The following is a 26,619-nucleotide window of genomic DNA, read 5'->3' on the forward strand; positions in this document are numbered from 1 at the left end:
GGGAGATGTTCCTGGTGTTCCCGGGTTAAATAGCCCTCAACTTGGTTTTCTTAGGATGAACCTCTAGATTCTGAACCTGACTCACTATTGAGTCACTTTTCACAAGTGCCTGGACTTTCTTTATTTTCCAGTAGATTTTACTTCCTGAAGGGCCTGCCTATATTCCATCACACTTTTTATTCTCTGTATGTGTTCCAGTACCACTCCATCACTCAAATGATTCTATTTCTTGTAATTAAATCTCTTTATGAATATTATCTTAGTCATAGGAATAATAATTAAAAAACATAAAAGCCTCATTTAGGCCTTTAGTCCATTTTGAATTTATTTTTGTGTTTGGTGTAAGAAACTGGTCCAGTTTCATTCTTTTGCATGTTGCTGTCCAGTTTTTCCAACACCTGTTGTTGAAGGATGGATAAAGAAGAGGTGGCATATATATATATCTCATAAAAAATGAAATCTTGCCATCTGCAAGGACGTGGATGGAGCTAGGGTGTATTATGCTAAGTGAAATAAGTTAATCAGAGAAAGACAAATATCATATGATTTCAGCCATATGTGTAATTTCAAAAACAAAAACAAGCAAAGGGGAAAAAAAGAAACAAACCAAGAAACAGACTCTGAACTACAGAGAACACACCAATGATCACCAGAGGGGAGGGGGGTGGGGGATGGGGGAAAGAGGTGATGGGGATGAAGGAGCGTACCTGTCGTGATGAGCACCGGGTGATGTAAGGAAGTGTTGAATCACTATATTGTACACCTGAAACTAATATTACACTGTATGTTAACTAACTGGTATTAAAAAATACCAGTTAGTTTGTTAAAAAAACAAAGACAATGAGAAAAAAAAGAAAACATAAAGGCAGTAATTGATATCTTAATTTCAAGTGTTTTCAGCTTAGTCCCCTAAGTTCCTTACATGCTTTGTGTCACCAAACCCTCCTAACAATCTCTGAGAAAGGAATGATTATTAGCCCCATTTCACAGATAACGAAATCAGGGTATTTAAATAACTTGACTGATGTTTCATATCACTTAAGTAGCTGAACTGGGATTTTAATCTCAACACCCAGTAAACTATTAATTGGTTTAAACCAGCAGAGCTTATTTAGAATATCAATTTTGACATCTTCGCCTGTAAATCTATGATTAATTATTGAGATATTATGAGCTCTGATGAATCAGTTGATAATTTTCATCTTATGTAACTGTTTTGTGCTGAGAAAAAGTATACCACATGCAACCTATATTCAGATGCCAAGTTATAGTTGCGCTTTTCATCAGATGAATCAATTTCATATTTGTTTCCTGAATTAGCTGTGAATTCTTTTGTCAGTAATTAAATCTCATTTAATCAATTTAGGAGAGAAAAGCCATCTGTCAGGTGTGTGAACCTAATTAGCCACGGTGTTTTGAATGGACCAGTATATAATGGTAGTGATTTTATTATCAAGAGTTACAATTGAAACATACAGAATTTTATCATTACAATTTATGTGAATCTCAGCAGCTCATCAAAAGTCTATTTCTGGGGGAATCTTTTATATTTCGCCTTGTAAAAGAACATTTTATGGGAGATTGAATCCAAATGAAGACATCTATAGTCAGAATTTATAGAATGCCTCTTATGGATGATAATAACACCCACTTCATCCAAACACATTTACCTTCGATACATATCTTGGACATGACGCGCACATTCATTGAGCACCCCTGTGGTAGGCACTGCGCTAGACACCGCAGGATTCCACAGTGAACATTCAATATTTTATAGTATAGCTGAGGGAAATAGTGTCATAGATGAAGGGAAGAAATCTGAAGCTTCCAGAATTTAATGGCTCAAGCCTGCTCTAATTAATTCTCAGTTAATCCTCACAGCCTGCTCACAAGTGGGCATTTCTGTATGTATATGAGGACACCACAGCTGGGGAAGGCAGAGATGTAACAAGAGATACAATCAGCAAAGTTGGCTTCCAAAAAGCAATCTGAACTTTGAAATAAGGTGAGTTTTCACATGTGGCACCAAATTAGAAGGTTTTATTTTAGTGCCTACCGTTGTAACAGAACCCTGAAGAGAAGGTGTTCTCTGGCAGGACATTATTTTTACCACTTGGAAAGAGAATAAGTACAGTTTCAGGATTTTCACAGATTTTTTTTTTAAGAGAAAGAAGAGCAGTATCTAGACAATGGGTGTATTGATGATTAAACCTGAAATGCACAGGCTGGAATTGTATCATTTCGGACAGCTAGACTAAGACATTATGGAGATAGAGCTCTGCTCTACAACAAACAAACAAACACATGGCTGGTTTGACACACAGGAATATGTACAAGGGTAGGAGGAAATTGGAGCTGTAGGTTACAACACGATCATACATCAGGAGGACACGGATCTCGGGCATTCGTTAACCCCAGGTGCTGAGTACTGCTTTGCTTCAGGATAATTAGACTCCTTCACATGGTCTGTTCATCTCCTCATTTGTAGTCCTGTCTCCCTCCCTCCCCAAAATCTTGCTGCATCTCAGACATACTGGATGTCCTAAGGCTGAACAGCAATTTATTTTTATTGGGTGGACAATACATTTTTTTTCATTCGTAAGAATGGTTAACAAATATAGTAGAGCTCATTTAAATGTCTTGAGCAACTCGCCCAGAGAGCTGCAAGTATCCCCAGATTTCCTACAAGTCTAGGTTACTTTTAGGCATCATTTATCACAAAGAAACAAAATTTCCATCCCGTCAAAAGTTACTGCCAGCCTTTCTAGTGTGTGAGAGTCAACCTCATGCATCAGTAAAATTACAAATCATGGGATGTATTGGTTCATGAATAGACAAAACTTGGGATGCTAAATCTGCAAATGCCAAGGGCCTACTCTATTACAAATGCCAACAACGGAACAGGGTTCCAACTAATCATTTTCCTTGAAATTTAAAGTCGATACCCACACCTTCCACATTGTGAAGAAGAAACAGTCAGCAAGAGCTGTTGCTTGCTTATGTGGGTGGTACCTGGAGGGTTCACACTGGCACTGTAACTTATGGACTCACTTTGGGAAGGCATGGTTTTTCTTTACGAGACAAGACAGTTATTTATTAATGAGGAATGCAGCAATTCTAAAACCTTGATCAAAGGGAAACGGTTTAGTCAACTTGCACAAAGTGCGATTATGAGAATAATTCTGAGAGACAAAGGAATACAAATGGAGTCAGGGAATGGAGCAAGAAGGATCATAGGTACTTGCAGAAATGGGGTTGCAGTGACCCTGGCTTATTTTTTATTGGTGAATGACTACTTTGGCCTGAGCTAGCACAAACATATCCAAGGAGACTGTTCCTCACTCCCCCAGGCAATTCTACTTTTTCTTTTTCATTGAAGAAACCATTCACGTGACATGAGAGCCCAGAGCAGGGAAAATGTATTCAACACCTCCATATCTACCTTCATCATCTCACTCCTCGGGTTCCCTACAGGTAACCTGCACACCAAAATTCTCAGGGATCATTAAAGGACTTCAACTGGGCTGTTAGCCATTCATTTCTTCCTTGAGCCTGTAATTAACCTGATACATAGACCAAGTGCTGGAATTCCATCACCCCTCGCAATACCTTAGTGGACCTGATTCTTACCCCACAAAGAATGCAGTAGATACTATATAACATCTTTGTATGGAAAACATCTCCATAAAGTATATACATATATAAATTGAGTTTCTATAACAAATTAGATATAGCACCCATGGAGACATTGTTGCATATTATCTGTGCTTCATAATTCTTAACTCTCACAATCTCGCTGTAACAGATTGCTCAGGATTCATCAGTATCACATAGCAACAGCTGAGAACAAGACAGCTGTCCAGCTGCTTTCAGACTCAATTCATGTAATTACTTGATGTTCCTCTGTCCTGTGAAATGGGGTGGGAGTGATTATTCCCAAAAGGCTAGTTCATGCTTTATGTCTTGGGGAAGAAAAAATGAAGTTTTGGTGCTGGAAGAGCTGAGAATCACGACTTCATTCCTAGTTATGACCTAAATTGGAATGCAGAAACTTCTCCTTCTATTGATATTTTGCTCTATTTTACAAATTTTGCTTAAAATCTACTCTGTCCTGGAAACTGCATTCATTCATTCAACAATTGCATATCAAATTCTTTTTTTTAGAGAGAGATAGAGACAGAGTTCGTGAGTGGGGAGTCGGAGGGAAGAAGGGCAGAGAGAGAAGGAGAGAGAGAATCTTAAGTAGGCTCCATGCTCAGTCTTGATCCCGATGTGAAGCTCAGTCTCATGACCCTGAGATCATGATCTGAGCTGAAATGAGGAGTCAGATGCTTAACTGACTGAGTCACCCAGATGCCCGTTAAATTCTTTTCTGGTAAAGGAAATCTGTTGGGCGCTGGTCATGCTCCAGTGCGTGAGATGCACCCTATCCTGCCAACACAGACATTTCAATCCAGAAAGGTTAGAAATGGGGATGAGGAAATGGTTTTAAAAATTAAATGTATAAAGGGGGTGCCCGGGTGGCTCAGTCAGTTAGGCATCTGCCTTCGGCTCAGGTCATGATCCCAGGGTCCTGGGACTGAGTCTCACATCGGGCTTCCTGCTCCTCAGGGAGCCTGCTTCTCCCTCTGCCCCTCCTCCCACTCATTCTCTCACTATCTCTCTCAAATAAATAAATAAAATCTTTGTTAAAAATTACATATATAAATTAAGAATATATACTTACATACATATATACACATTTCATTTAATCGAGTTACATTGTATTTACTTATAATTGTATGATCATCTTTTATAAACCTGATATTTGCTCCACCAAAGTTCTTCAAGACTCCATCCTATACAATTATCAATCAATGAAATAGGAGCACCTTACAATGCCCTGTTTTGTGCACATAATCCCTGCTCTATGCATACTAACAAATCTTATTATATGGGAAAAATTTAAAATCACAAGAGCAATACAGCATATTTTATATAAAAAAATTAAAATAGGGCGCCTGGGTGGCTCAGTTAGTTAAGCGACTGCCTTCGGCTCAGGTCATGATCCTGGAGTCCCAGGATCGAGTCCCGCATCGGGCTCCCTGCTCAGCAGGGAGTCTGCTTCTCCCTCTGACCCTCCCCCCTCTCATGCTCTCTCTCTATCTCATTCTCTCTCTCAAATAAATAAATAAAAATCTTTAAAAAAAAATAAAAAATAAAAAATAAAAAAATAAAAAATAAAAAATTAAAATACATGTTGAATAAAATATATACATAACAACATATATTTGTTTATTATACAAAATGAAATTGCTAAAATAATAAAAATAAAACATAAAATTCTTATTTATAGGCAGCAGAAGGAAGAGGTTGAGACTTTTTTTAAAAGATTTTATTTATTTGTCAGAGAGACAGAGAGAGAGAGAGCACAAGCAGGGGGAGTGGCAGGCAGAGGGAGAAGCAGGCTCCCCGCTGAGCAAGGAGCCCGACATAGGACTCCATCTCAGATTTCTTGGAGACTTCTCTATATGTTCTTTATCTTTTTTTTTTAAAGATTTTATTTATTTATTTGAGGGAGAGTGAGCACGAGCAGAGGGGAGGGGTAGAGAAGGAGAAGAAAGCTCCCTGCTGAGCAGGGAGCCCAGTGTGGGACTCGATCCCAGGACCCCGGGATCATGACCTGAACAAAGACAGACGCTTAACCAACTGAGCCACCCAGGCATCCCAAGACTTTTTTGATTGTACATTTTTTAACACAGTTTTGATATTGAATGACAAAAATGTAGCTGTTTAACAGATTAAATTATGTAGAAGGCAAAATTTGAAAACAAATTGAAAATGAGACATATTTCTACATCAACTTATTTTGATAACTACAGGGAGGAAAGAATTGTTTCTGGTGATCCAAAACATGTCTATAAACCATATCTGTGATAACTTAGTGGGAAGACCTCTAAGAGACAAAGGAACAGCAACATGAAATCACACAATATATTCGGTAGCCTTATTATTCATGGAATTATTGGTATTATTAGATTGAAATTATTGCTATAGTATAGGGTAAAGCAAAAAAATGATTATGTTAATGCTATCAGCATAAGAAAGAAAAGCTACAAGTGTAACACTAAAGAACTTATGCCAAGTTTCCCCAATTTCATTAGAATTTTTATTATGAATTCAAGATTTTTCTGATTATCTATTGTGTAGGAAAAGGACTAGGAAACATCACACTCCAATAACAATGAGTAGGAAAACAATAATGATCCTGAAGCCCACCTTTGTTTTCTTTTTTTTTTTTAATTTTTTTTATTGTTATGTTAATCCCCATACATTACATCATTAGTTTTAGATATAGTGTTCCATGATTCATTGTTTGTGCATAACACCCAGTGCTCCATACAGAACGTGCCCTCCTCAATACCCATCACCAGGCTAACCCATCCTCCCACCCCCCTCCCCTCTAGAACCCTCAGTTTGTTTTTCAGAGTCCATCGTCTCTCATGGTTCTTCTCCCCCTCCGATTTCCCCCCCTTCATTCTTCCCCTCCTGCTACATTCTTCTTCTTCTTTTTTTCTTTCTTGACATATATTGCATTATTTGTTTCAGAGGTACAGATCTGAGATTCAACAGTCTTGCACAATTCACAGCGCTTACCAGAGCACATACCCTCCCCAATGTCCATCACCCAGTCACCCCATCCCTCCCACCCCACCCCCCACTCCAGCAACCCTCAGTTTGTTTCCTGAGATTAAGAATTCCTCATATCAGTGAGGTCATATGATACATGTCTTTCTCTGTTTGACTTATTTCGCTCAGCATAATACCCTCCAGTTCCATCCACATTGTTGCAAATGGCAAGATCTCATTCCTTTTGATGGCTGCATAATATTCCATTGTATATATATACCACTTCTTCTTTATCCATTCATCTGTCGATGGATATCTTGGCTCTTTCCACAGTTTGGCTATTGTGGACATTGCTGCTATAAACATCGGGGTGCACGTACCCTTTCGGGTCCCTACTTTTGTATCTTTGGGGTAAATACCCAGGAGTGCAATTGCTGGATCATATGGTAGCTCTATTTTCAACTTTTTGAGGAACCTCCACACTGTTTTCCAGAGTGGCTGCACCAGCTTGCATTCCCACCAACAGTGTAGGAGGGTTCCCCTTTCTCCGCATCCCCGCCAACATCTGTCGTTTCCTGACTTGTTAATTTTAGCCATTCTGACTGGTGTGAGGTGGTATCTCACTGAGGTTTTGATTTGGATTTCCCTGATGCCGAGCGATATTGAACACTTTTTCATGTGTCTGTTGGCCGTTTGGATGGCTTCTTTGGAAAAATGTCTGTTCATGTCTTCTGCCCATTTCTTGATTGGATTCTTTGTTCTTTTGGTGTTGAGTTTGATGAGTTCTTTATAGATTTTGGATACTAGCCCTTTATCTGATATGTCATTTGCAAATATCTTCTCCCATTCTGTCAGTTGTCTTTTGGTTTTGTTGACTGTTTCCTTTGCTTTGCAAAAGCTTTTTATCTTGATGAAGTCCCAATAGTTCATTTTTGCCCTTGCTTCCCTTGCCTTTGGCGATGTTTCTAGGAAGAAGTTGCTGCGGCTGAGGTCGAAGAGGTTGCTGCCTGTGTTCTCCTTTAGGATTTTGATGGACTCCTGTCTCACACTGAGGTCTTTCAACCATTTGGAGTCTATTTTTGTGTGTGGTGTAAGGAAATGGTCCAGTTTCATTCTTCTGCATGTGGCTGTGCAATTTTCCCAACACCATTTGTTGAAGAGACTGTCTTTTTTCCATTGGACATTCTTTCCTGCTTTGTCAAAGATTAGTTGACCATACAGTTGAGGGTCCATTTCTGGGCTCTCTATTCTGTTCCATTGATCTATGTGTCTGTTTTTGTGCCAGTACCATACTGTCTTGATGATGACAGCTTTGTAGTAGAGCTGGAAGTCCGGAATTGTGATGCCACCAGCTTTGCTTTTCTTTTTCAACATTCCTCTGGCTATGCGGGGTCTTTTCTGGTTCCATACAAATTTTAGGATGATTTGTTCCATTTCTTTGAAAAAAGTGGATGGTATTTTGATGGGGATTGCATTGAATGTGTAGATTGCTCTAGGTAGGATTGACATCTTCACAATATTTGTTCTTCCAATCCATGAGCATGGAACGTTTTTCCATTTCTTTGTGTCTTCCTCAATTTCTTTCATGAGTATTTTATAGTTTTCTGAGTACAGATCCTTTGCCTCTTTGGTTAGATTTATTCCTAGGTATCTTATGGTTTTGGGTGCAATTGTAAATGGGATCAACTCCTTAATTTCTCTTTCTTCTGACTTGTTGTTGGTGTATAGGAATGCCACTGACTTCTGTGCATTGATTTTATATCCTGCCACTTGACTGAATTCCTGTATGAGTTCTAGCAGTTTTGGGGTGGAGTCTTTGGGATTTTCCACATAAAGTATCATATCATCTGCAAAGAGTGAGAGTTTGACTTCTTCTTTGCCGATTTGGATGCCTTTGATTTCTTTTTGTTGTCTGATTGCTGTGGCTAGGACTTCCAATACTATGTTGAATAGCAGTGGTGATAGTGGACATCCCTGCCGCGTTCCTGACCTTAGGGGGAAAGCTCTCAGTTTTTCCCCATTGAGAATGATATTCGCTGTATGTTTTTCATAGATGGCTTTTATCCACCTTTGTTTTCTACATCTATTTCTCCACTGAAGGGAACCAGGGCTTATCTAAGAAATCTAATTCTAGCTGGACAGGAATGTATAAGACATTGCTGGGGTGTTTCACTGTGTCAATACAGAGAAATTCTGCCGTGCCCAGCAAAGGGTCTTCTTAGGTTCGAGTAGATACTCAGACTCACAACGTTATGATAGATCTTACATGAGACCAATCTGTCAGTAGAATATAAAGACAGGAATCAGAGCTTGGCCAGCAGGGTACCCTGGGCCTTTCTTTTCAGTCCAAGTCTTGCAGCCACACATCAGATGGCTCAGGTGCAAGGGGATGAGATCCATATGGTAGGGTATGAGAGCTGCCCTGTCTGGAGAGCCTCATTCCCTATAGGAGCTGAGCTCTTGGAACAGCTTCATAGACTATGTTATTGAAGATATTTCTAAAAGAGAGTGTCTTTTTTTTTTTGCCTACATATCATGGGCTCCAGGAAGATTCAGTCCCGAGAGCGATTGCACTCAGGGAAGCCAATAGATATGGCTTTCTATCTCATTATTCTTCCAGGCTAGATCCAATTTGCCAATGAGTGGTATTTTTTTACCATAAGCCATGTTACTTAGTAACTTACTCTTTTTATCTGTTTCCAGGGAAACAGAGCTAGGAAGTTAACTGAAGGTCAAATTCTCACACAGAAGGGGAAAAAGGTTTGCCTTTTTCTTGCCTACATTTAAATACTTGCCTACAGAAGTATTCAAATGTTAATGCTGTTAAAAAATAGAAAGAAAATAGTAATGATTCCTTACTATTTGAGATGACTATTGTTCTAACACTCTAAAGGTTGGTAATTAAAGGGGAAAAAAGGTCTTTATCCATGGATAAGCTGCACCAGCTGATAAGAATGATGGCTAATGAATGTACGAGCATTGGATGCTAGCACTGGAATCATACAATTTTGCCACCCTTAAGGAAATAGTTGTCTAGGGCAAGGCTGGTCAATAGAGGGGGACTGGATATTAGCACACTATACGATCTCACCCACAGACTCCTTGATGTTCACAAGGACGATCCATTCCTTTACAATGAAAGTTTTATATATCCCCATTATAGTCCAATGAGCAAGTCACTCTGTTCCCTTGCCTCCTCTCCTTAGGGGAAAAAAGTATAATGTGTTTGGTGTGCCTGGGAGAAGACATTAAGCTTCCCTGGATCACCCCCTTCCTTCTCCACTTCCTTGGGGTGTGATTACTTGTAGGAAGCACACATCCCATAGTCCTCCAATCATAGTCTTCAGAGCAGTAAGCCCTCATGAGTTTAGGGGAGGCTGGCCTGCATTTTTTCAGCCATGTACATGACTAGTTGGACCAATCAAATTTGGAATGCAATGTGAACATGAAATTGGGGCCATGTACCCGTGCCCAATGTTTCAAAGAAGTATTAGTAATTTTGATGAAATGCTTCAATTTGTTCTTACAGATCAACTCTCCACTCTTCTTCACCTTGTATTGAAGTGTATTAATTGTTCCTTAATGCTCTGCTTTTCAGGTGGGTTAAGTTAGTGGTGAGTTTTTTGCAGGAGATCAGAGAAAGGGGTGGGGTATTTATTTTCTTGGAGCCCTCTGACACACTTGTCTTGAGCTGACATCCTACTTCTATCAAAGGTCAGAAAGGTGCATAAACCAAGGTGCAAAACTCAAATGTGATAGCTGCTGGTTTTTGTATTGCTAAAGCTTATGACCTGGAATTCTGATCAGTTCGATTACATATTATTCTCATTCAAAAAAGAAAAATGTCAGAGGTAGAAACTTCCAATTATAAAACAAGTAAGTCATGGGGATGTAATGTATAGCATGGTGACTATAGTTAATAGTACTATACTGCAGGGACACCTTGGTGGCTCAGTCAGTTGAGCATCTGACTCTTGATCTCGGCTCAGGTCTTGATCTCGGGGTCATGAGTCCAAGTCCCGCATTGGGCTCCATGCTGGGTATGGGGCTACTTAAAAAAAATATAGTACTGTACTGCATATTTGAAAGTTGCTAAGAGAGTAGATCTTAAAAGTCCTCATCACAAGAAAAAAATATAACTAGATTTATTATGGTGATGATTTCACAATATGTACAAATACCAAATCATTATATTGTTCACCTGAAATGAATATGTTATATGTCACTTATATTTCAATAAAAATATAATAAAATACATATAAAATCTTTGCCTAGAAAGGTAAGAGTATAAGTCAATAAACAAATTTACTGATGGGCTCAGGACATTCCTGCCATTCAATTTATAAATTTTATAAGTTGAAAAACAAGTTCACGGCTGGAACAGGTATTTGGATACAAAACCAAAAAAAAAAAGAAAAGAAAAGAAAAAGAAATTCCCCTTGCAACATTTGCAATATTTGTAACAGAAGATTCTCTCAAGATTCCTGAACTCCATATGTTATGACCATGTTTTGTAGAATCCTGTAAAATTTTGAGTCTCAAAAGTGACTTCTTTATTAAGTGATTTTCTTGCTTGACAATAATTTTTCTGATAATAACATTTGGGTAAGCATGTGTTCTAAAGATATAAATGCTTGAAAGATTTAGAAATACTTATTTGTACTTTCCCAAATTGGCAGACTGTATTGTTTAATTTTTTAAAAAAAACTTGTATTTTTTAAAATTTTATTATTTATTTGAGAGAGAGAGAGAGAGAGTGTGAGAGAGCACAAGCAGGGCAGAGGGGCAGAGGCAGAGGGAGAAGCAGACCCCTGCTGAGCAGGGAGCCTGACACAGGACTCGATCCCAGGACCCTGAGATCATGACCTGAGCTGAAGGCAGACACTTAACAGACTGAGCCACCCAGGCCCCCCTAATTTTTTAAAAAAACTTTTAAAACAATTTTTTCCACAGGTAAAAATGAAGGAGAATAATAAAAGTCATGCTCATTGTCTACTCTCAGGCAATCCTTTTTGATTTATTTTTGAAACTTTTTTCTAATTAAATGTTATTTTGTATTTCAAATTTTCAAAGCAAAACTTTGGTGTAAAACATTGAGGAAATAAAATTAAAATGTAAAATATTGGCAAAAGTTCCATTATTATTAGTAAGTCATGGATAAAATGTACATGTCCTTCTGTTTTTGGTATGCATGTTTTACAGAGGTGTTAAAGTCTATGGATCTCATTTCATCTTTTGTTTTCTGGAATCATAATAGAACACATTTTGCAAATCATTTGCAAACGTTGTCCTAATGACTATTACTGAGGCTATATGCAAAAATTTACTTAGGTGTTATCTTATATTTACACATTTTGATTATTTCTGATAAATTATTAGCATACCTGGCTCCTCAATAAACATTTTTCTGTATCAAATTTGTTTTGTTTTTATGATTATTACTGCCGATAATGTTGCGAGTAGTGGTTATTTCCTGCGATAAATTAGTAAATAGAGATCAGACTTCTAGCAATACTATATAAAGCAGAACTCCCCACATCAATAATTACAAAGCCCAGCCCAAATGAGAGAATGAGAGGGGGTTCAGAATCAGGGTGCACAGGTCCAGGTGAAGTCCAGGTGGGGGGGGTCACAGCTGAAGGTATGATTTTGAAGGCTGACCTGAGGTCATGGATTTTCATCTTTCCTCATGACCCTGTGTGCCTCTGTAAGTTTGTAAACTGAAGATTATAAAAAAAATGCTTCTTTCTTTTTTTCTTTCTTTCTTCTTTCTTTCTCTCTCTCTTTCTTTCTTCTTTCTTTCTTTCTTTCCTTCTTCTTTCCTTCCCTCCTTCTTTCTTTCCTTCCTCCCTCCCTTTCCTTCCTTCCTTCCATCCTTCTCCTTCCTTCCTTCCTTCCTTCCTTCCTTCCTTCCTTCCTTCCTTCCTTTTTTTAGAGAGGGAGAGAGAATCTTAAGCAGTCTCCATGCCCAGCATGGAGCTCAAGCAGGACTCAATCTCACAACCCTGAGATCATGACCTGAGCCAAAATCAAGAGCCCAGTGCTTAACCGACTGAGCCACCCAGGTGGCCCTAGAAAATATTTCAGCTGAAGTTCTTCTTTATTTCTTTCTTCATTGTAATCATATCTAAGCATCATCCTGTAACAAATTATCCACACCTGCAGCTTTGCTACTCTTCCAAGACCAGTCAGGCCTGGTCCTCAGGGGTCCTGGGCCCCTGGTCAACAACCTGCAGCTCATTCTTGAGCCCTGCTGCCCCTGTCCCTCTCCTGGTCTGGGGCCCACCACTGACAGAGAGTCGTAGGGAGGGCTGCCTGCTGCCTAGAGATAAAGATAAGAAAACCCAGGACAGTGTTGCCTGGGAAAGGTATGTTGGATGAGAGCTTGTTGGACAGCTCCGGAGCCAAGGATGTGGACAGAAGAGCAGCAAGGAGGGCACGTGCCAAACTGCAGAGCCAGGCTGGGAAACACGGGACAGGAAGTGAAGACAAGGACTATGGAAGGTCATGGTGCGGTAAGCAGAAGAACAGGTGGATGGGGTGTGGGGCAGGCCATTTAGGACCAAAGAAACCCAGAATCCAACCTGTATCCCCCCCCAGTTCCCTGAGTGTGGGCTCCTTTTCTCAGTAAGGAAATAGAATCTTCTTCTTATTTATGAGTCCAAAACAGAAGAAAGACTGATTATTCATAGACCCAAGCATTCTCAGGGCCAAACTGAAATTAATAGATATTTACATTTGCAGACATTTTTTTTTCTCATATAGAAATATTAAAAATTCAATCACAAAATACTTGAAATCCTGTGGGTTTGCCTAAATGTCACACTCTGTGAATGTATACCCTAAAAGCTTACCTTCTTTGCCATTCAGATGAGTAATATATATATATATACTTTACTCACTGTTAGAGCTATAAAAAAATTTAGGGAATTTCAGAATGTCTTGTGACTTAAAATAAGATTTTCTCAACATAACTATCCTTCATCATTCTCTTACTCCTTTCCAGATATGCAAAAAATGGGTTTTTCAATGGATGTTTTTTGTACTTTTCATTTTTAGATGTAGAGAATTTAACTTTAGCGGGCTCATGTTGCGAGGTCTTCATGTGTTTTGGTTGTGTCTTAGAGGATATTATTTCTCATCTACCCATCTCTGCCTTACTAGTTTCAAATTACCACTTCCCTCTCTTTGCTGCCAAGAGGTACTATAGTCCTGTCAGAAGCATCCAGGGTAATCAGCAGGTGCCTTGTGTAGCTTTCAGTAGGAAAGGTGCCCACCCAAGGTCAAATGTGCTCCCATGACGTTCCACTCGACGTGCCTGCACTGGACTCCTGTGGGATCCCGATGGTATAGGAAGCAGGCCCAGGGCCAAGGTGAGGACATGCTTCTCGACTCCAGAGTGCAGTTCTTTTTTCTTTCTTTTTTCTTTTTCTCTTTCCTTTTTCTCTTTCTTTTTCTTTCTTTCTTCGTTTCTTTGTTTCTTTGTTTCTGTCTCTCTCTTCTTTTTTCTTTTTTTTTAAATTTTTTTACTTTTATTTTTTATTGTTATGTTAATCACCATACATTACATCATTAGTTTTTGATGTAGTGTTCCATGATTCATTGTTTGTGCATAACACCCAGTGCTCCATGCAGAACGTGCCCTCCTCAATACCCATCACCAGACTAACCCATCCTCCCACCCCCCTCCCCTCTAGAACCCTCAGTTTGTTTCTCAGAGTCCATCATCTCTCATGGTTCGTCTACCCCTCCGATTTCCCCCCCTTCATTCTTCCCCTCCTGCTATCTTCTTCTTCTTCTTCTTTTTTTTTTTTTTTGAGACACAATGTTACATTAGTTTCAGGTATACAACACAGAGATTCAGGTGCATTTCTATTTTAGGAGCATCCTGCTTATTTTTATCTTACCAAAGATCCCCAGAAAAAAAATGGGTGGGGGGTGAAAATAAGGGGAGGAAGTGTTTAATGAGAATGGAGAACACCTTCCTGCCATGCAAATTTCAACAGGACATTGGAACTTCTATGACAACCTTGATTTAAATAAATAAATAAATAAATAAATAAATAAATAATAAATCTGTGTGTGTGTGTGTGTGTGTGTATCCTAAAAATCTTATAATAATTTTATTTCTTTGTTTCTTGGCCAAAACTTGTTGGGGAAAAAATTAATTTTGGTAATACATACACCTCCAGCAGATGCATTCCATTCTAAGCAGGGTTAAGCCTTATTCAGCCACTTCTGTGGAAAAGTATACGCCGTACCTGCTTCTGCATGTGTGAATATCCAAATTTAAAATGAAATTTTCAGTAACAGTTCACTAGAAAAACACCTGTCAATAAAAATCATCAAAGACATTTGACTTTATCAATTTTGAATCTGGGTATTCATATCATAAATACATTTTTCACACTTGATTAAGTTTAAAAGCATTATATATTTTATCAAAGCTTATATGTGATTTGGTTATTTGTCATAGGCTTCCACACTGCACAGAAGTTTGATACATAAATGATGAAATTTATTTATGAGGTTTTCCATTAATATCTATTTGTGATATTTAAAATCGTTAATTTATTTAGCCTTCTGAAACAGATAGGTGGTTTAAGACAAAATTATACACAAAATATAAAGTTGAAAAAATTCTTATTTTAATAACTTTTTTATGAAAATTGTTTTTAAAAAAACCTATTTTTATTCTATTTTAGAGGAAATACCGTTTACGACAAATTTTGTGTTTTGGGCAGCGTTCTTCTAAGGATACCAACTTGGTTAACTGGTTGGTGGTGTTATTCAAGTACTCAATATGTTTTCTCACTTTCTGCCCATATTCCCTGTCAATTATTGAAAGGAAGTGTGGAAATCACCAATTTCATTTTTGATTTGTCTATTTTTTTCTTTGCTTTCTATCAGTTATTTTTATTCCATGTATTTCAAAGCTCTATTATTAGGTGTTGATATATTAAGAATTTTCTCTTGAAATATTGGCTTCTTCCTCATTATGAAATGACCATCTCTATACCTGGCAATATTTCTGGCTCTGAAATTTACTTTGTCCGCATCCATACAGCCACTCTGTTTCTTTGATTAGTTTTAGTGTGATTTATCACTTTCCATCACTTCATTTATTTCTTTTTTACCTCTCTGTGTCTTTATAGTAAAAAGGATTTCTGGTCATCAACATATAGTTGGGCCTCAGTTTTTACGCAGTGTGAAAAATGGGGCCTCTTTACTTGAAATGGTGAACCACTCATTTAATTAATTTAATTTAATTTAGTTTAGTTTAATTTTGATTTAACCAGTATATTTTGTCCTTTCTCCCTCTTTTTCTACTTTATTTCTGTAACTGAGAGTCTTTATAACTCTAGTCTTTCTCCATTATTATTAGCCTATTAGATATTTGTTTTATTCTTTAAAAATGCTTATTTAAAAGCAACAGCTCTGACTTTGCAATATATATCTTTTACCTGTCACCATCCATTTTCACATAAGATGATACTATGGTGCATATGGTTTAAGAAACAATTCCCTTTAATTTGTTTCCTCCTGGCCTTTGTCATACATTTTAGAAATAATAAATTATCTTTTAAAGAACTTCTTACGTTAAATACTGTCTCTCTTTTTTAAGATTTTATTTATTTTTTGTGGGGGAGAGAGAGCATGGGGGGGCAGAGGGAGAGGAAAAAGCAGACTCTCCACTGAGCAGGGAGCCCGATACGGGGCTTGATCCCAGGACCCTGGGATCATGACCTGAGCTGAAGGCAGACGCTTAACCGACTGAGCCCCCCAGGTGTCCCTAGAAACTGTATATTTACCTACCTAATTACTATTTCTTGCGTTCCTCCTTTCAGTAGACCCAAATTCTTATGTTTCTCTTTCCTTCTGCCTGAAGAACATTCTCTTCTTTTTTGCTGGGTGAATATGGTGGTGATGCATTCACTCAGGTTTTATTTTTTTCTGAACGTCTCTTCATTTCACCTTTATTTTTTAAAGAGTTTGTTCAGATATCCCATAAGAATTTAGTATATATGACATTCAAAATACATCCATTTTACTTAACCAAAATGTATATTTTTCCATCTCCCTTTTTTAAATTTACTTTTTGAAACAGTTAGATTCATGGAAAGTTGCCAAGAAAGTAACAGAGAGGTCTACGGGGCCCCTGGTCCAGACTCTCCTGGGTCCCTCCTTCGTGGCTACGGGACAACATCAGCACCACCCATCTGACACTGATGCAGCCCACGGACATGCACCCAGATTTATCAGTGATAATGCACCAGCCAGTGTGTGACTGGGAGTATTTAGTTCTGTGCAGTCTTATGACACAAATACCCATGGAACTTCAAAATGGACCAAAGCAACTATAAACACAGTTTACATGCTGCCTTGTCCACTTCATTAGCCTGCAGTGTTTATGAAAGCTTGCCCACAGTTTCATCAGCAGATTGTGTTCTCAGGTACATCTGTATTTTTCCAGAGAAATGGTATCTCTTCGGAGCCGACATCAGATCAAATGATCTCGGTGTAATACTTTGGCAGAACACCTCTGCGTAAATCCCTGGCCCCCATGGTCATTGTGCTGAGGAGCACGTTTTACTTCCTTATGGACACTGAGCCCTCCAGATACTACACCCCTATTGTGATCAGTGTGGGGAAATTATGCTCCCCATTAATTACCGATCTTGCCCGGCTTTACAAATTGTACAGACAAACTCAAAATAACCTGTGTTTCTTTCTTTTTTTTTTTGTCTGTTTGGATAATTGTTCCATAATCATATTTTTATTTTGTAATTTTATAATTTCTATCTTTTCTGAATTAGTTTTCATAGTGTTTTTTCTATGATACTGATTTTCCAGAGGCAGCTTTTTATCAGTTTTAAAGCTGTCCTCCCAAATTTTCTCTCCACTTTTATTTCGATTAATTCATTCCTTCTGCTTTCTCTTCATTCACTTCATTGGCGTTTTTTTAATGTTTTCAAGATTTTTACATTTTTTGTCATCTTTTTATTTTTAAAAATCTATTGATATAAATTGATATAATTATTGTTTAATTATTAATTGTAAGTGTTTAACTGTCATCTGAGCACTGCTTTAGCAGTTTACCAAAAATTCTTATATATCTAGTTGTTAATCACTTTCTAGAAATTCTCCAATTGCACTTTATATTTTTTTTAATATTTCTTTTATCCCTGATATCCAAGATGTGTTTAATGCCATCATTTCCAAGTGGAATAATTTTTCTCTAAATGATTTTTTTTCTTAGAATTTGAGTTGTTGACTTTCCTAGCTGCTACCAACTTGGACTGAAGGTGGTCCTTTTTACACGGGTGTTCTATAAAATACCTATACTGACATGGCCCATGCCATATGCCCGCCACCTGAAGAAATGGCACACTCTCTCTCTCTCTCTTCAATGTGGTTTGACTGCGTTCCATTAATGTACCTGACAGAGGGATTTCCCAAAGTTCTCTGAAGGATACAGAGTTCTCCAGGATGCCAATCCAGGCTCCTTTCCTAGAATACAGAGCGTCTTTGCTAGTATAGGTATTTCCTATATCTTACTATCAGAAGGTCCCTAGTTTTGCTGTCAAATACCAGGGGAGGACATTGGTGAGAGTGTTGAAGCAGATCAGTGCAGATTCTCTAAGTGAGAAATAGGATTCTGCATTGCAGAATTGTAGCATTTTGCAATTGCAGCCTTGGCAGAATCCGACTCTCTGCAATCAAGATTAAATAGTAAACCAAGGGTGCCTGGGTGGCTCAGTTGTTAAGCGTCTGCCTTTGGCTCAGGTCATGATCTCAGGGTCCTGGGATCGAGCCCCGCGTTGGGCTCCCTGTTCCGTGGGAAGTCTGCTTCTCCCTCTCCCACTCCCCCTGCTTGTGTTCCCTCTCTCGCTGTGTCTCTCTCTGTCAAATAAATAAATAAAATCTTTAAAAAAAAATAAAAAAAATAAATAGTCGAACTACTGCACTATTGTCAGATTTAAAAAATTAAAAAAGGTACCCCGGTGTTATGCTGAAGAATCAAGCTCCAAACATTCTAGATCCCTAAGAGCTATTTATTAAATCCACATCACTGAAACAGGTTATTTGCTGGAGGCTGGAGAGATAAGTATACATCAGAGATATTTCAACGTGCAGGAAATGGTCACTCAATTATGATGATCACAATTTCAGAATCGCAAGAGAAGATCAAACAAATTGGTATCACCATAAATTTTAACCAGTCGATTGTTGTTCTTCCTTGTTGTGTACCTACCTCACCATCAGCTGGGAACTTCATGCAGGAACTTGTGTCGAGTATTCACGGTCGGAGGCCATAAGCTTGTCTGCATTTTCCCGTTAGCCGCACATGGTTAAGGGCAGGTGGTCCAATGCCTGCACTTGGAGAACACTGTTCACAATACCCACATGACTGTTAACATTACCAATTTGGGTGTATGACATCTGGTATTCCCAGCTAAGATGGTAAATTAAGGCTTTGCTCTTTCAATCCTGGAGATTCTTACAACCTATCAAATGTATTGGCCACCGCCAGTCAATCCATTGTAATGGTAGGCTGTGCTTTCTTCAACGAGGCACCATGGACTACCTGCCCTCACGTTTTACTGCTGCTGAGAAGTTTCTGCTCCATTTGATTAGCTCCATCACCTGAAGAATAACCCCCACACATATAATGGGCACACCATCCATGGACTATCAATTTAATTAATTCAGGTCTTGTGACAGCACATAAACTAAACCTTGGAAAAGTGAAAACAAATAAGAAAAGTTCCTAGGAAATTGGAAAATAGATTTCGAGTCGGGAATCCAGTTATACAGATCTCGGTAGCCAGACTTCAAGATACATGCAGATGTAGGCACGAATATTGACACAGACATGGTATTTTCGTCTGCTGGGGCTGCCATAACAGAATATCACAGACGGACAGGTTTAAACAACAGAAACGTGTTTTTCACAGTTCTGGAGGCGACAAGTGCAAGATCGATATGCCTTCGGAATAGGTGTCTGGTGAGATCTCTCTTACTAACTTGTGAGCAGTGCTTTCATTCTGTGTCCTCACATGGCTTTTCCTCTATGTGTGTGGAGAGAGGAGGAGAATACAATTCAGTCCTAACATAAAGGCACAGATGTAGGTTTGTATGCTGCTTAACACTTTAGAAAGAATGCTTACATACTGTAGTTTACTTTAGTGTTACAATTTTTCATTTCTTCTGTAGATACTATTTTATGTTAAATACCCCCATTCCTTATATCTTTCCCACTAGATGGATGTCTAGGACAGAGATCTTATTTAGATTCAATAGCATCTTATTTAGTTTTGTATCCACGCCGTGGAGTTGGAGAATATTCTCTATTGTTTCTTCCTAAAGAATATGTGAAAAGCAAACTTTGGTGCCTTTTCATATTGGAAAAACATCTTGGTCTTGTTCTCACTCACTTGAGTGATTAGTCCTTGGAAGATGGCAGACATTTGTCCTTGACTGCAGTTTTATACAGAGGGAGGGGAGACTCTGCGAAGACAAGGTAGGTGCCCAACATCGATCCAGTGGTAGATAGTAGATTCTAGAGACAAAACTCAAACCCTAGTCCTTGAACAAATTTATTTGTGAAATATTCATTCTTTTACTCACTTGGGACTTTTGAATAGCTGTTACTCTCCAGGATCTATTGCTACAAAGAAAAGCAAAGACATTTCTCTGCTGCTGAGAATTTCACAGTATAACAATAGAGACAGTAATGTTCTTCTTCATTATTTTTCATTTCTCCCACCCTCCAACCAGCCAGAATTGTTGTTCACCTTCCATGCCTTACGCTTTCCTGGCCTATGCACTAGGCCACACATTCCAACACCCTCCCCAAGCCCAGTTACTCTTAAAATCCACACTTGACCTTGGTTCTCCACACCTGCCATTACAGAAAGCTTCCATGTCAACATCTCCAGCCTGGAGGTCTTCTCTTCGTCTGCAATTACCCAAAACATTATTTCTACTTCTCATATCACAGGAAACTTGCTACTTTGCATTGCATTTATAATTTGTAATCTCACTATGTTGAGAAAACCCTTAAGGACTTACCCGTGTCTGTTCATCATGTCCCCAAATGAGCTTAGCAAACCCCTCCCTTATGCATTGGCTGTCCCATGACTTTAATCCATTATGACTCCTTGTCTGCTAACATGACAATTTCTCAGAAAGGCTTTCAAACTTGGGGCATCCGGGTGGCTCAGTTGGTTGAGCCTCTGATTCTTGATTTTGGCTCAGGTAATGATCTCAGGGTCATGGGACTGAACCTCATGTCAGGCTCCATGCTTGGTGGGGAGTCTGCCTGAAATTCTCTCCCTCTGCCACTCCCCATACGCCCATGTGCTCTTTCTCTTTCTCTCTCTCAAATAAATAAATAGATATTAAAAAATAAAGAAAGACCATCCCTAAAATAGCTATTGCAGTTATAACTCATGCCCATATACTGCTAGTTCTCTTTAATATCTCTGCTCTTCTGCAGAAAGAACAGCAAATAAAGCCTAAACCCAGTAGGAGAAGAGAAATAATGAAGATCAGAGCAGAAATCAATGAAATAGAAACCAAAAGAACAGTAGAACAGATCAACGAAACTAGGAGCTGGTTCTTTGAAAGAATTAACAAGATTGATAAACCCCTGGCCAGACTTATCAAAAAGAGAAGAGAAATGACCCAAATCAACAAAATCATGAATGAAAGAGGAGAAATCACAACCAACACCAAAGAAATACAAACAATTATAAGAACATATTATGAGCAATTCTATGCCAGCAAATTAGATAACCTGGAAGAAATGGATGCATTCCTAGAGTTGTATGAACTACCAAAACTGAACCAGGAAGAAATAGAAAACCTGAACAGAGCTATAACCACTAAGGAAATTGAAACAGTAATCAAAAATCTCCCAACAAACAAAAGCCCAGGGCAGATGGCTTCCCAGGGGAATTCTACCAAACATTTAAAGAAGAATTAATACCTATTCTTCTGAAACTGTTCCAAAAAATAGAAATGGAAGGAAAACTTCCAAACTCGTTTTATGAGGCCACCATTACCTTGATCCCAAAACCAGACAAAGACCCCATCAAAAAGGAGAATTACAGACCAATATCCTTGATGAACATGGATGCAAAAATTCTCACTAAAATACTAGCCAATAGGATACAACAGTACATTAAAAGGATTATTCACCACGACCAAGTGGGATTTATCCCTGGGCTGTAAGGTTGGTTCAACATCCGCAAATCAATCAATGTGATACAATACATTAATAAAAGAAAGAACAAAAATCATATGATCCTCTCAATAGATGCAGAAAGAGCATTTGACAAAGTACAGCATCCTTTCTTGATCAAAACTCTTCGGAGTATAGGGATAGAGGGTACATACCTCAATATCATAAAAGCCATCTATGAAAAACCTACAGCGAATATCATTCTCAATGGGGAAAAACTGAGAGCTTTCCCCCTAAGGTCAGGAATGCAGCAGGGAAGTCCACTATCACCACTGCTAGTCAACATAGTATTAGAAGTCCTAGCCACAGCAATCAGACAACAAAAAGAAATCAAAGGCATCCAAATCGGCAAAGAAGAAGTCAAACTCTCATTCTTTGCAGATGATATGATACTTTATGTGGAAAACCCAAAAGACTCCACCCCAAAACTGCTAGAACTCATACAGGAATTCAGTCAAGTGGCAGGATATAAAATCAATGCACAGAAATCAGTGGCATTCCTATACACCAACAACAAGTCAGAAGAAAGAGAAATTAAGGAGTCGATCCCATTTACAATTGCACCCAAAACCATAAGATACCTAGGCATAAATCTAACCAAGGGGCAAAGGATCTGTACTCAGAAAACTATAAAATACTCATGAAAGAAATTGAGGAAGACACAAAGAAATGGAAAAAAGTTCCATGCTCATGGATTGGAAGAACAAATATTGTGAAGATGTCAATCCTACCTAGAGCAATCTACACATTCAATGCAATCCCCATCAAAATACCATCCACTTTTTTCAAAGAAATGGAACAAATAATCCTAAAATTTGTGTGGAACCAGAAAAGACCCCGAATAGCCAGAGGAATGTTGAAAAAGAAAAAGAAAGCTGGCGGCATCACAATTCCGGACTTCCAGCTCTATTACAAAGCTGTCATCATCAAGACAGTATGGTACTGGCACAAAAACAGACACAAAGATCAATGGAACAGAATAGAGAGCCCAGAAATGGACCCTCAACTCTATGGTCAACTAATCTTCGACAAAGCAGGAAAGAATGTCCAATGGAAAAAAGACAGTCTCTTCAACAAATGGTGTTGGGAAAATTGGACAGCCACATGCAGAAGAATGAAACTGGACCATTTCCTTACACCACACACAAAAATAGACTCCAAATGGTTGAAAGACCTCAGTGTGAGACAGGAGTCCATCAAAATCCTAAAGGAGAACACAGGCAGCAACCTCTTCGACCTCAGCCGCAGCAACTTCTTCCTGGAAACATCACCAAAGGCAAGGGAAGCAAGGGCAAAAATGAACTATTGGGACTTCATCAAGATAAAAAGCTTCTGCACAGCAAAGGAAACAGTCAACAAAACCAAAAGACAACTGACAGAATGGGAGAAGATATTTGCAAATGACATATCAGATAAAAGGCTAGTATCCAAAATCTATAAAGAACTCATCAAACTCAACACCCAAAGAACAAAGAATCCAATCAAGAAATGGGCAGAAGACATGAACAGATATTTTCCCAAAGAAGACATCCAAATGGCCAACAGCACATGAAAAAGTGCTCAGCATTGCTCGGCATCAGGGAAATCCAAATCAAAACCTCAATGAGATACCACCTCACACCAGTCAGAATGGCTAAAATTAACAAGTCAGGAAACGACAGATGTTGGTGGGGATGCGGAGAAAGGGGAACCCTCCTACACTGTTGGTGGGAATGCAAGCAGGTGCAGCCACTCTGGAAAACAGTATGGAGGTTCCTCGAAAAGTTGAAAATAGAGCTACCATACGATCCAGCAATTGCACTCCTGGGTATTTACCCCAAAGATACAAAAGTAGGGATCCGAAAGGGTACATGCACCCCAATGTTTATAGCAGCAATGTCCACAATAACCAAACTGTGGAAAGAGCCAAGATGTCCATCGACAGATGAATGGATAAAGAAGAAGTGGTATATATATACAATGGAATATTATGCAGCCATCAAAAGGAATGAGATCTTGCCATTTGCAACGATGTTGGTGGAACTGGAGGGTATTATGCTGAGCGAAATAAGTCAATCAGAGAAAGACATGTATCATATGACCTCACTGATATGAGGAATTCTTAATCTCAGGAAACAAACTGAGGGTTGCTGGAGTGGTGGGGGGTGGGAGGGATGGGGTGGCTGGGTGATAGACAGTGGGGAGGGTATGTGCTCTGGTAAGCGCTGTGAATTGTGTAAGACTGTGGAATCACAGACCTGTACCTCTGAAACAAATAATGTAATATATGTTAAGAAAAAAAAAGAAGAAGATAGCAGGAGGGGAAGAATGAAGGGGGGGAAATTGGAGGGGGAGAAGAACCATGAGGGACTGTGGACTCTGAAAAACAAGCTGAGGGTTCTAGAGGCGAGGGGGGTGGGGGGATGGGTTAGCCTGGTGATGGGTATTAAAGAGGGCACATTCTGCATGGAGCACTGGGTATTATATGCAAACAATGAATCATGGAACACTACATCAAAAACTAATGATGTAATGTATGGTGATTAACATAACATAATAAATAAATAAATAAATAAATAAATAAATAAAATCCCTGCTCTTATATTACATAATTTTTCTCTGTAATGTACAGTACACTGTAGTCTCCCTAAGAGTAAGGTCCTGGTTTATTTCATCATTTTATCTCATGATGTTAACAGTATCTGACATTTAAATGTACTTGAAAATATTTGTGAATAAATGAATTGATTACTATTATATATGTGAAAAAATATCACAGTGACATTTGAAAAAAATCTGAGTATGAGCAAGTACTTAGAAGTGTCAGATAAATTCAAAGACAAATCAGGTTAAGCATTTAAGGTTAAACATTTTCTCTGTCCTGCTCTCCACTATTGGGTATGCGGTGAACACCTGCTCATTTCTACCTGGCAAAGCTTCAAGCTTCAATGATGAATGAATAAATTTCTTTATATTATGGAACAAAGGTTTAAGCTTAAGTTTTTCTTTCTTTCTTTCTTTCTTTCTTTCTTTCTTTCTTTCTTTCTTTCTTTCTTTCTTTCTTTCTTTCTTTCTTTCTTAGAGAGAGAGCGAGGTGGAGAGGCAGAGGGAAAGAAAGAGGGAGAATCCCAAGCAGACTCCCCACTGAACACAGAGCCCAACACAGGGCTTGATCCCATGACCCCAAGATCAGAACCTGAGTTGAAATCACGAATCCGAAGCTTAACCGACTGAGCCACCTAAGCTTAAGTTTTTCTATTCAGAGCCAGAGGCAATGCATATAGAAAATAGAAGTTGGAGTTTGTAATAACCTAAAAATTATCACCAAAGGGAATTCTTGTATCAAAACCCATGGTTTTTTTTAAAGTAGTCTGCTACCTACCAAGACATTCATAAGAAACACTGCCTTCGTTCTCAGAAATAATAGAAGCAAACATTTCTCAACAAATACTTACTGAACTCTTGTTATGGATGATGATGTGTTTTATAAACATCTGACCTAAGCATGGAGTACTTTCCATCCTTCACACATGGGAACTAAACCCAATGACATTGATAGAATTTACAGAGCTGCTTAGTGGCTATAGAAATGGTCACAGAGGGACACATGGGTGGCTCAGTTGGTGAAGCATCTGACTTCAGCTCAGGTCATGATCTCTGGATCCTGGGATCGAGCCTCACATCTGGCTCCCTGCTCAACGGGGAGCCTGCTTCTCCCTCTGCCTCTGCCTCTTCCCCTCCCCCTGCTCGTGCTCTCTGTCTCTCAGATAAATAAATAAAATCTTTTAAAAAATGGTCACAGAAAGATTTCCAAAATAATTCTTTAGCTTGCTTTTATATTAATCAGCACATCCTACTGCTTTAAGAAGTTGTGCAAATGGCTGTCAGGAAACCAAGTGAGCCAGGGAGGCCTGGGCAGAACTCTGGGGACTGGTTTGTGATGGAAAATATGAACAGTGATATTTCTGTGGTGTCACAGACTAGTTCTGTCCGCAAATAACTGGGACCCTGGACTCCAAATCCCATTGGTTTAGTTTCTTTCTTGCTCACCAGCTTGGTTTTGGTCTCATACAGTGACTGTAATAGAAACGCAAGCCTGAAGGAAGGGACCCACCCAGGTAAGCTGGTCTTCCCTCACCTTATCAGTGCTTTTGCCCAGGTATCTGGGCAGACTCTTATATAAGAATTTAGAGTCAAGTAATTGATTTAGGAAATTATCCTGGTTAACGGAGGAGTGAGGCAGAAAGACCATGGCAGAATGCATGAATGTGTATGTTACCTACTGGGGGTGATTCCAATGGGGACCTGCCCAAAACAATCCTCAGTGTTAACTGAAAGCCGCAGAAGCTGGAGTATTGATTGTTCACTGGCTGAGGGCTGCTTCCTGGGGCATTAACATGCAGGCATTTGCAGCCTGCCCAGTGTGCAAGGGCTGAGCCTGTTCATGCAACCAGGAGAAGCCTTCAGGCAGGTCCCTGGGGTAGGAGGTCATCGACGTGACTGCCAACAATGAAAAGAAAAAGTGATACACCATGTGTGTTGGCTCCGGCTCTCCATCCACTGTCATTTACTTCTGCCTGAAAGCTGACACAATCATTCAGAGTATATCCTCAAGGCACTTTTCAAATGCAACTTTGTTCCATCAAAAAAAAAAAAAAAATTGGAATGTGTTCACTGAGTTTCTTCACTAATCCAGTCCCTTTGTTGGGTATCTATACTATATATATGAATAAAAGAGCATTCCTGCACAGAAGATGCGAAGATGAGAACACACCATTTTG

The sequence above is a fragment of the Halichoerus grypus genome, chromosome 12, assembly GCF_964656455.1.
Source record: "Halichoerus grypus chromosome 12, mHalGry1.hap1.1, whole genome shotgun sequence".
Lineage (NCBI taxonomy): Eukaryota > Metazoa > Chordata > Mammalia > Carnivora > Phocidae > Halichoerus > Halichoerus grypus.